Source organism: Schistocerca nitens, chromosome 10 (genome assembly GCF_023898315.1).
Source record: "Schistocerca nitens isolate TAMUIC-IGC-003100 chromosome 10, iqSchNite1.1, whole genome shotgun sequence".
Classification (NCBI taxonomy): domain Eukaryota; kingdom Metazoa; phylum Arthropoda; class Insecta; order Orthoptera; family Acrididae; genus Schistocerca; species Schistocerca nitens.
In genome coordinates, this window is record NC_064623.1 from 32,007,955 (window position 1) to 32,020,131 (window position 12,177).

General features: G+C 43.8%; 1 protein-coding gene across 1 annotated transcript in view; it reads right to left on the minus strand.

Moving 5' to 3' along the window:
* LOC126210306 (zinc finger protein 26-like) overlaps positions 1-12,177 on the minus strand; it is a 93,498-nt gene that overhangs the window by 26,460 nt on the left and 54,861 nt on the right. The gene's annotated exons all lie outside the window — the stretch shown is intronic.

Here is a 12,177-nt window from a genome sequence, read left to right on the forward strand (position 1 = left end):
ACATAAGAAACGATGCAAATGACCACAAGCATACTCTGTCTTGCTCAGATTCATGCAAGGGGCAGAATCCAAACAGAAACTGTGTAATCAAAGTGGAAAATATTTATTATAAGTTTTAATATCTAGACACAGCTATTTGCCAAATGACTCTGACTTGGTATATCTGAATCTAGAGTGAGACTTTGTGGAATTATCATTTAATGCAAATAGCTGAAAAGAAAACGTCACTCATCCACAAACGAAGTGGCTTATATGGTTCTAGTGTGACCAGTTCTTGAGTACTGTTCATAAACCTGTACCCTTATCAGGTAGGACTGACACCAAGAAAGAAAGAGAGAGAGAGAGAGAGAGAGAGAGAGAGAGAGAGAAAATCCAACACAGAGCAACGCGTTTCTTTCTTCATGGGATTGTTTAGTTGGCACGAAAGCGTTACAATTATGCTCACTAAACTTCAGTGACAGACTTTACAAGAAAGGCGTTGTGCTTCAAGGAGAGGTTTACTACTGAAATTTCGAGCGAGCACTTTCCAGGAAGAGTCGGAAAACATGTTTCATCCTTTCAAATCACCTCGCACAATGAACACAATAAGAAAATTTGGGAAATTAAAGCTAATATAGAGGTCTATTGAAAATGATTCTTCCCACACACCGTTAGCAAGTGGGACAGTAGGAGGGGGAGGGGGGAGGGGAGGGGGGGGGGAATCACTCAGTCATTTAGTTATACCAGAAGCACTCTCCACCACACCCTGTTAGGTAGTCTGTGAAGTATGACATAGCTACAGATCTCTTGCAAAGCATTTTGAACGCGACAAAAGTCAGTGCCCTCTGGGTTCTTCGACTGCTCATATCCATTAAAAAAAAGTCCACCGAACTGATGCAGCAATGGAAATGGACCTGTCAGGCCAGCTCCCACCCACAGACGAGTGCCAAGTGTATCAGTATGAGCCCCAGACAAAGTTCAAAGCAGGCAGCGGAAATACGGAGTCGCACACCGAAAGAGGTGATCACCTAACTGTCATCAGGCAAGTTGATGCTGAGTGTTGTTTTGGGAGTGCTATGACGAGATGCTAATAGATAATGTTCATTGCGGGCAAATCATCACAGTACCACACTCCAAAACCTCCTAATGAGTTTATGGGAAGCTGTAAAAATGAAGTGTTGCAGGCAGCTGTTGTGAAGGATTATTTTTTCTCCACCACACTATCAAAGCTCATTCTACACACGACACAAATTTTACATCATCCTCATATTCTGTTGACAGACAGGGGGGCTGGACAAAATTTGGAAACACTAAAAACAGTTCACATTACCGTGCCTCATAGGGAGTAGGAAAACTGTCTTTTGTGTTAGCAGAGAGCCAACACCGTGTTACGAGTGGAGGCCGAAATGCACGCGTCTTAGCTAACACAGGCTGGCGTGAGGAGGTAAGAACCACACTGATGTGAGGTCTGGAACATGACAAGGAATGAGAATTCAGAAAGCGGACTTAATTAGTTTCATACTTAACTTTAATCCATTAATGATGAACGTCGCTCTTGACGGTACCTGATTCACAATATTATCTGTTCAGAATACATTCTTGAAATAATTGTTGTTGTTGTTGTTGTTGTTGTTGTTGTTGTGGTCTTCAGTCCTGAGACTGGTTTGATGCAGCTCTCCATGCTACTCTATCCTGTGCAAGCTGCTTCATCTCCCAGTACCTACTGCAACCTACATCCTTCTGAATCTGCTTAGTGTATTCATCTCTTGGTCTCCCTCTACGATTTTTACCCTCCACGCTACCCTCCAATGCTAAATTTGTGATCCCTTGATGCCTCAAAACATGTCCTACCAACCGATCCCTTCTTCTAGTCACGTTGTGCCACAAATTTCTCTTCTCCCCAGTTCTAGTCAATACCTCCTCATTAGTTATGTGATCTACCCATCTAATCTTCAGCATTCTTCTGTAGCACCACATTTCGAAAACTTCTATTCTCTTCTTGTCTAAACTATTTATCGTCCACGTTTCACTTCCATACATGGCTACACTCCATACAAATACTTTCAGAAACGACTTCCTGACACTTAAATCTATACTCGATGTTAACAAATTTTTCTTCTTCAGAAACGCTTTCCTTGCCATTCCCAGTCTACATTTTATATCTACTTCGACTGTCATCAGTTATTTTGTTCCCCAAATAGCAAAACTCCTTTACTACTTTAAGAGTCTCATTTCCTAATCTAATTCTCTCAGCATCACCCGACTTAATTCGACTACATTCAATTATCCTCGTTTTGCTTTTGTTGATGTTCATCTTATACCCTCCTTTCAAGACACTATCCATTCCGTTCAACTGCTCTTCCAAAGTCCTCTGCTGTCTCTGACAGAATTACAATGTCATCGGCGAACCTCAAAGTTTTTACTTCTTCTCCATGAATTTTAATACCTACTCCGAATTTTTCTTTTGTTTCCTTTACTGCTTGCTCAATATACAGATTGAATAACATCGGGGAGAGGCTACAACCCTGTCTTACTCCCTTCCCAACCACTGCTTCCCTTTCATGTCCCTCAACTCTTATAACTGCCATCTGGTTTCTGTACAAATTGTAAATAGCCTTTCGCTCCCTGTATTTTACCCCTTCCACCTTCAGAATTTGAAAGAGAGTATTCCAGTTAACGTTGTCAAAAGCTTTCTCTAAGTCTACAAATGCTAGAAATGTAGGTTTGCCTTTTCTTAATCTTTCTTCTAAGATAAGTCGTAAGGTTAGTATTGCCTCACGTGTTCCAACATTTTTACGGAATCCAAACTGATCTTCCCCGAGGTCCACTTCTACCAGTTTTTCCATTTGTCTGTAAAGAATTCGTGTTAGTATTTTGCAGCTGTGACTTATTAAACTGATAGTTCGGTAATTTTCACATCTGTCAACACCTGCTTTCTTTGGTATTGGAATTATTATATTCTTCTTGAAGTCTGTGGGTATTTCGCCTGTCTCATACATCTTGCTCACCAGATGGTAGAGTTTTGTCATGACTGGCTCTCCCAAGGCCATCAGTAGTTCTAATGGAATGTTGTCTACTCCCGGGGCCTTGTTTCGACTCAGGTCTTTCAGTGCTCTGTCAAACTCTTCACGCAGTATCTTATCTCCCATTTCATCTTCATCTACATCCTCTTCCATTTCCATAATATTGTCCTCAAGTACATCACCCTTGTATAAACCCTCTATATACTCCTTCCACCTTTCTGCCTTCCCTTCTTTGCTTAGAACTGGGTTGCCATCTGAGCTCTTGATATTCATACAAGTGGTTTTCTTCTCTCCAAAGGTCTCTTTAATTTTCCTGTAGGCAGTATCTATCTTACCCCTAGTGAGACAAGCCTCTACATCCTTACATTTGTCCTCTAGCCATCCCTGCTTAGCCATTTTGCACTTCCTGTCGATCTCATTTTTGAGACGTTTGTATTCCCTTTTGCCTGCTTCATTTACTGCATTTTTATATTTTCTCCTTTCATCAATTAAATTCAATATTTCTTCTGTTACCCAAGGATTTCTATTAGCCCTTGTCTTTTTACCTACTTGATCCTCTGCTGCCTTCACTACTTCATCCCTCAGAGCTACCCATTCTTCTTCTACTGTATTTCTTTCCCCCATTCCTGTCAATTGTTCCCTTATGCTCTCCCTGAAACTCTCTACAACCTCTGGTTCTTTCAGTTTATCCAGGTCCCATCTCCTTAAATTCCCACCTTTTTGCAGTTTCTTCAGTTTCAATCTGCAGTTCATAACCAATAGATTGTGGTCAGAATCCACATCTGCCCCTGGAAATGTCTTACAATTTAAAACCTGGTTCCTAAATCTCTGTCTTACCATTATATAATCTATCTGATACCTATTAGCATCTCCAGGATTCTTCCAGGTATACAACCTTCTTTTATGATTCCTGAACCAAGTGTTAGCTATGATTAAGTTATGCTCTGTGCAAAATTCTACAAGGCGGCTTCCTCTTTCATTTCTTCCCCCCAATCCATATTCACCTACTATGTTTCCTTCTCTCCCTTTTCCTACTGACGAATTCCAGTCACCCATGACTATTAAATTTTCGTCTCCCTTCACTACCTGAGTAATTTCTTTTATCTCGTCATACATTTCATCAATTTCTTCATCATCTGCAGAGCTAGTTGGCATATAAACTTGTACTACTGTAGTAGGCATGGGCTTTGTGTCTATCTTGGCCACAATAATGCGTTCACTATGCTGTTTGTATTAGCTTACCCGCACTCCTATTTTTTTATTCATTATTAAACCTACTCCTGCATTACCCCTATTTGATTTTGTATTTATAACCCTGTAATCACCTGACCAAAAGTCTTGTTCCTCCTGCCACCGAACTTCACTAATTCCCACTATATCTAACTTTAACCTATCCATTTCCCTTTTTAAATTTTCTAACCTACCTGCCCGATTAAGGGATCTGACATTCCACGCTCCAATCCGTAGAATGCCAGTTTTCTTTCTCCTGATAACGACGTCCTCTTGAGTAGTCCCCGCCCGGAGATCCGAATGGGGGACCATTTTACCTCCGGAATATTTTACCCAAGAGGACGCCATCATCATTTAATCATACAGTAAAGCTGCATGTCCTCGGGAAAAATTGAAATAATTATAGTAACTGAATATGGCGCCTTGCTAGGTCGTAGCAAATGACGTAGCTGAAGGCTATGCTAAACTGTCGTCTCTGCAAACGATAGCGTATGTAGACAGTGAACCATCGCTAGCAAAGTTGGCTGTACAACTGGGGCGAGTGCTAGGGAGTCTCTCTAGACTAGACCTGCCGTGTGGCAGCGCTCGGTCTGCAATCACTGATAGTGGCGACACGCGGGTCCGACGTATACTAGCGGACCACGGCCGATTTAAAGGCTACCACCTAGCAAGTGTGGTGTCTGGCGGTGACACCACACATTAAGCATTCAAATTGCCTTTCAGTCATCTTGTAATGGATAAATACAGCTCTCGCACGGTTTTCAAGAGGAAAGTTTTAGCATTCTTCTCGCAAAATAGAGGCAAGTTCAGGTACCAACGACGGAGACCAATAGCACGTCCCCTTCTCTCCCGAGCAGATCATGAAGGCTCAATAGTAGTGAGATCTGGTGGCAGTGGTGGCCAGGGGCAAGGTGACAATTCATCCTGGTGCTCACAAAACCAGCCCTACAAGGTCCTGTCATTTCAGAACACAACATCACCTTTGGGAGACAAACATACCCTGGATGCATCTGATCAGCCAAAATGGTCAGTAATGCAATATTGCAGTACTGTAATCATGGGGGCCACGGAATACCGCAATATTGCTGCCCAAATAATCACCGAACCACCACCGTGTTTCACTCTAAGGACATATACTTGGCCAGAAGCTGGGAACAGTGTGAAATAAGACTCATCCAAACAAATGACATTACTCCACAGTGCCAAAGCCCAGGTCTTGTGGCTTTGGCATCACATTTTCCTGATAAGGCTTTTGCATCACTGATTAGTGGTTTCAATGTTCCTGTTTGCCTTTCAATTCCAGCTTATGGAGCTCCCTTTGTACTGTTTTGGTGGTGACAGGGTTCAGGAGCATGACATTCAGTACTGCAATGACTTTGGCAGTTGTCATCCTCTTATTTTTCGTCACAATCCCCTTCAATGACTGTAACTATCACTCAACACACACTTTCATCTGCATTGGGGCGTATCGAATGATGTTTTTCCACTTTTCCCTTTTTGCAGTATAAGTCTTTGATATAATGCTCTCGAAGCACTTAACACTTCTGCTACCTCAATTATGGAAGCACCTACTGTAAGAGCACCAACAATTTGCCATTGTTCAAATTCACGTAGCTCTGACCTAATACACTCTCAGCTACACACAACTGTTCTGGCCGTGACTGTCACTTAAAACATACTGAGGACATTGCACAGGTGCCATTGTGTACAAATACAACATTGCAACAATATTATGAGAAGGAAAGTTGCTACTCACCATATAGCAGTGACTCAGCATCTCCGCTATATGGTGAGTAGCAAATTTCCTTCTCATAATATTGATATATTCCATCTCGGATTTTCCATTGGAACGTGTACGCTAGATTAGCATATGTATTTATGCTCAAGCGTGCATACCGATGGTTAACTGATTGATTGTGGGGTTAAGGGGGCAAACAGCAAGGCCACAGCTCTTTTTCCAGGGGCAGTTCATCCAGAATTAGTGATATCTGTGAAGAGTGTGTTTCGATGACGAAAGTACGTACGAGTGGCACGACTGAAACACTGAAGGCAACACTGATGCTAAAGGTGAGAAAGAATTTACAGAGAAGTGCACGGATCAGGCCATTATGTAGGTCAGCTCATCCAATGGGGAGAAAAGCACTACCCTGCATCTGACCCCCACAAGGCTGATGAAGGACGATGACAGTTGCGTAGAAAAGAATATCATGCAGTCAGCAGATTCAGAACAGTACAAGTAAGAAGCTAAAAATGTAATGGACATCAGTTGGACTGTAATAAAAATAAGAGGGGAGAAATAAATAAAGCAGGTGGTCATCCCCAGAGCTCTTAATGCGACCGGAGTCATCCCACCCACAGCTGTCCCACATATACATCAGCTCGATTACTCTGCATTTACCGTTAAGTGCCTGGCAGAGGGTTCATCAAACCAACTTCCAGCTGTTTCTCTACCATTCCACCCTCTTAACAGTGCATGGAATGAACAAATATTTAAATATCTCCATATGAGCTCTGATTTCTCTTTTTATGTTATGACGCTACATAAACTGGAGCCGACAAAATATTTTGACACTCTGAGGAGAAAGTCGGTGATTGAAATTTCGTGAGAAGATCCTGTTACAACAAAAAATTCCTTTAAAAAAAAGATTGCCACCCCAAATTGCATATCCATGGCACTCTCTCTCCTATTCTGTGATATTATAAAATGTGCTGCACCTCTTTGAACTTTTTCAATGTCCTCCATCAATCCTATTTGATGTGGACCCCACAACGCACAGCAGTACTTCACAAGGGAGTGGACAAGTGTATTGTAAGCAATCTTTTTAGCAAACCTGTTGCAGTTTCACAATGTTCTGCTGATAAATTGCAGTCTTTGGTTTGCTTTCCCGACAACATTACCAATGTGATAATTCCAATTTAAGTTATTCGTAATTGTAATCCCTATGTATGTAGTTTAATTAATATCCTTTACATTTGTGAGATTTATTATGCAATCAAAATTTAACGGATTTGTTTTATTACTTAAGTGAATAACTACACATTTTTCATTATTTACATGGAAAGGCGGTGTGCAGCCCTGTCGGGAAGTGACGTTGATGGACGAAACAAGGAAACAAGTGGTTTGTGATCCATAACAAGATGAAATTTGGATCCATAGAGAAAAACACCACACTTATGAACAGCATAAATAATGGTCAAAGCTTCTTTTTCAATTTGAGAATACTTTTGTTGGGCATCCGTGAGTGTTTTGGAGGTATAAGCAATGGGTTGTTCAGAACCGTCAAAAAAACGGTGTGCAAGCTACAACAAGTAAAGCATGTTTTGGAAAGAAAAGTGTGTCGGGCATTAGATTGCAGTATTGAAGATTCTGCCCATAGACAAGAAAATTTTGACGATGAAATTGTTAAGAAAGCCAAAGATTTTGATGACACGATGTTCTTAATGAAAGAACAAGTGGCTAGTGTAAGAGCACTTCAAATTTTAACTTTAGCTCCATGCTCTTGGTCAGAAGAAAACATAATGTTAGATTTCAACGTTAGTGAGTATGTGGTTTGGTTTTGTTTTGCTTTAGGGCGCAAAAAACAACTGGGGTCATACACGCTAAGTCAAAACTATTGAACACAAAGACAGAGAGGAGTTAAAAAACAACTAAATGTCAGTCCCAATTGACATAAGAGATGACAGCTAAAAACAGGCACATGGAGAAAGGGCTAAAAAAGACACCTTACAGAAACGGAGGTCCAAAACTAAAAATTAAATGGCCTTTATTATATTGCTTAGGCAGGTAAAAAGTAATACATGGTCGACAGCATGTGTATCATTTGCTAAAACGGCCAATAACTCAGACAGCAGACCCAAGTGGGAAAGTCAATAGTTAAAAAATGGTCATTCTGTCTGGAAGTGGCGGACAGTTAAAATTTGGGTGCAATGTGGACATAGTGGTGGGGGAGAGCCACTTATCAAATTGCGAGGGCTTAAAAGGCAGTGCCCAATACACAGCGTAGTTAAAATGAGCTCCGGGCGGGAGGACCAAGAGGAGGTCGTCCAAGCCGCTGGGAGAGGCTTAATAAGCTGGAGCTTATTCCCGTGAGAGGAGGACGATTTGCGATGCAAAAGGGACACCACTTACTGACAGACAGCGACACAGAGATCACTGGAGGGAGTATAGGATTTAGCGGCTGGGGACTGCAGCCTTCGCAGCAGTGTCACCAGCCTCGTTTCCTGACAGACTGACATGACCGGGAACCCACAGACACATCACACTAGCTCCACCAAGAGTGAGCAAGTGACATTTCTCCTGGACCCGCTGCACTAAGGGATGGGTGGTGTACAGCACACATACACTTTGAAGGGTGCTGAGTGAGTCTGAGCAGAGGACACAATTGAAAAGCCTATGTCCGCTGATGTACTCCGTGGCCTGATACAGAGCGAAGAGCTCGGCTGTAAATACTGAGCAGTGTGCCGGAAACCGATATCAAAAGACACGGGTGCCAATGATGAAGGCACACCCTACACCACAGTCAGTCCGAGAGCTATCAGTGTATACAAAGGTACAATCGAGAAGTTCCACATGAAGGTCACGAAACTGAAGGCGATAGAGCTGGAGTAGCATCCTTAGGAAATGAAAGAAAGCAAATGTTAACAAAGGCCACTTCACAAAGCCAAGGTGGGGAAGGGTTCACAACCACCAGGAAAGTTGCAGGTAGTGTGAAGTTAAGCCGCCATAGCGAGTGGCGAAAGTGGACTCCAGGAGGTAATAGAGAAGAGGTACGCACCCCATACTGGCAATCAAAGGAATCATCGAAGAAGGAGGCATAGGATGGGTGGCCACGCATGGCAGAAAACGGCATGCATACCTACTGAGGACAAAGTCACGGCAGTAGGACAGTGGTAGCTCAGCAGCTTCAGCTTACAGACTCTCAACCGGGCTAGTGTAAAAGGCGCCAGTGGCCAAACGGATGCCACGATGGTGGAGAGTGTTGAGAGGACAAAAGAGGGATGGACAAATAGACGCGTAAACAAAGCACCCATAGTCGAGTTTCACATGGACAAGGGACCGGTACAAACAGAGGAGGGTGGTTCGATCAGCACCGCAGGAAGTACCATTGAGGGCACACAGGACATTGAGGAACAGCGTACAACGGGCTGTCAGCTAAGACACATGGGAGGACCAAGAGTGTTTCCTATTGAGCACGAGCCCCAGGAATTTCGTAGTTTCCTGGAAAGGAAGAGCAACAGGCCCAAGATGTAAAGATGGTGGTAGAAACCAATTGTGTCAACAGAATTTCATACAGGTGGTTTTGTCGGTGGAAAAACGAAAGCCACTGTCAATGCCCCAGGAGTAAAGACGATCGAGATATCACTGAAGATGCCGCTCAGTGAGACAGGTCTGTGGAGAACTGCAATGGATGGCAAAATCGTCAACAAAAAGGGAGCCGGAGAAGCCAGGCGGGAGACAGGCCATTATAGGGTTAATGGCAATAGCAAAGAGGACGACCCTCAGGACGGAACCCTGAGGCGCACCATTTTCCTGGATACAGGTGTCCGACAAGGCAGAACTCAGATGCACCTTGAAAACTCTGTCTTTTAAAAATTCCTGAAGGAAACAGGGCAGAAGCCCCAAGTATAAAGAGTACGGAGGATACCAGTTCCACAGCAGGCATCGTAGGCCTTCTCCAAATCGGAAAACATGGCCACAGTCTGGGATTTCTGCAGAAAACCATTCATGACAGGGATGGACAAAGTAACGAGATAGTCAGCTGCAGAAACCCGCACTCAAAATCCACACTGTGCATTCTTCAGTAAATTGTGAGTCTCAAGCCTCAATACTAGCCAGGCATGAATCACGCATTCCATCACCTAGCAAATGCTACTGGTAAGAGATATGGGGCTTTATATGCCATCCACTGTTCGTGCTGCCACCTACCATCCGTGAGCAGTAGTTGTATGTTTACGTTGATCATAGCCAACGGTCACATGAATGTAAATGAACCGTGTAATACCACAGCTACATTTGAATTAACAAAGTAATAGTACAACATTCGTAAACATGCCAGGTTTTTGTGTTTGTTTTCATCCATGTACACCATTATCCTGAAGAGCATTGTGTACAGAGAAAATAGTTACCTCAACTGGTATGTCTGTTGAACCATGTGATGAATGAATGCCCATTCCACACTGCCCTGTTATCTGCGGTGCTGTGATGTCCGCAGTGTAGTTCAAGCAGTGGTACAATACGTACTATATAGTTACTGCACTTCAGTGACAGTTGACAATCTGCGTGTTGCGATTGTGGCTCCAGCAGTGGAGATATCCGTAGACAAACTTGCTGCAATTTTAGCATACAGACAAGCAGGTTTATTTATGCCCCACATTGCAACACAATGTGGCACGTCTATAGGGGAAGTGTGATACAACTTCACAGCCAGAGTATGAAAGGTGTAGCAGTAAGGACCAACCATGAGCAGGACAACCATTCAAAACAACTGAAAATGATGACAAATTCAACAGAACTGCTACTAAGAGAAATAGGTTCAAAACAGCAGCACAAATTCAAGCAGAATTGGTAGAAATGAACAATAAAAACATATATGTTACAATGGTAAAAAGGAGACTGATTGATGACAGCTTCAAATGATGCGTGGCAGTGAGGAAAGCTCTTCTGAAGCACATTGTTTTTCACTCCCTTTTCCTTTCTTTGTTTCCCTTCTCCTCCCATTCCTCGGCTTTGGCATTTGAGGTTCCTCTTTTTCTTCTTCCTCCCTCTACACTCCTGAAGGCTGGCTCACGCATCTAATGCGTAACAGGTGACTGGGTAACACGTAATTCCCAGCTCCAGGTCGACAGGTAGAGTTCACACAAACCCACTGGTACAGGCCAGGCCCAGGGAGGGGTGATTGCCTGAGCTGCAACCTTCCCAAATTGCCGGTTGGTCTCTCTGTCAGGTGTTAGGGAGATGTGACCTGAGATGTGAACAGTCACCTAAGGCAGGTGCATCCCTTGTGAAAGGGACCCCCAGTTGGAAGGAGCGCCCCATCGGAGCCGCTGGGAATCATCGGGGATTTTTCTCACAATGAGTGAATCATCTTTCCAATCAACATCTACAAAACGTAAACATAATGAGGCTAATGATTCAAAGACCCCTCCCACTGCACCATGATTCCTCGTGGTCTCACGTACTTAACACAGTCAGTCCTTTGCCCGTTTATTATTCAGAAAGGTTTTGATGCAATTGCCGGCCCTGTGAATTCCTACTCTCGTATGCGGACTGGCACTTTGCTTTTGGAGACTACTTCTGATTATCAAGCACAACAACTGCTTGCCGCCTCACTTCTCCACGACTACTCTGTTCGTGCCCACCCGAGGCCTTTTTCTCACCTTTGATAGAGTGGTGCTTCCATCCAAGGTCAAAGCAGGCTCTGAAATTATCGCAGTCTGGCTGTACATTCCGAACCCGATCCGCTGCTACCAGCATCATCATTTCAACCACACTAGAACATCTTGTCGACACCCAGCCAAATGTTTAACCTGTGGTAGGGATGCACACATGGGCGACTGTTCTTGTTACCTCTCGCTCCGTGAAGGACGTGGCCACGCAGACGTGCGGCCTCCAATTCAGCACCGAGCTTGTGAAATCGCCCGGTGACGAGGAAGCATAGCCATCCCCCCGTCCAGCTGTGCAACGAGCCGTCAAACTCTCATGTCGAGGGGCAAAGCCACCAGCTACACAACTGGTAGGCCAGAAAGGACAGGAGGAGTACTCCCGTGAAGACTTCCTCTGTCCCTCCAGCCAAACAACACGCGAGTCTTCCTCTGACCAGAAAGGCTCAAAGAAGTCCACCAAAGGCAAACGGTCTTCTCCTTCACCGACTCGAATATCCTCTTTGACGGTGTCGCCACACGATACCTTAGCCCGGCCAGCCTCCGTGCTGCCGGCGTGTGCCAC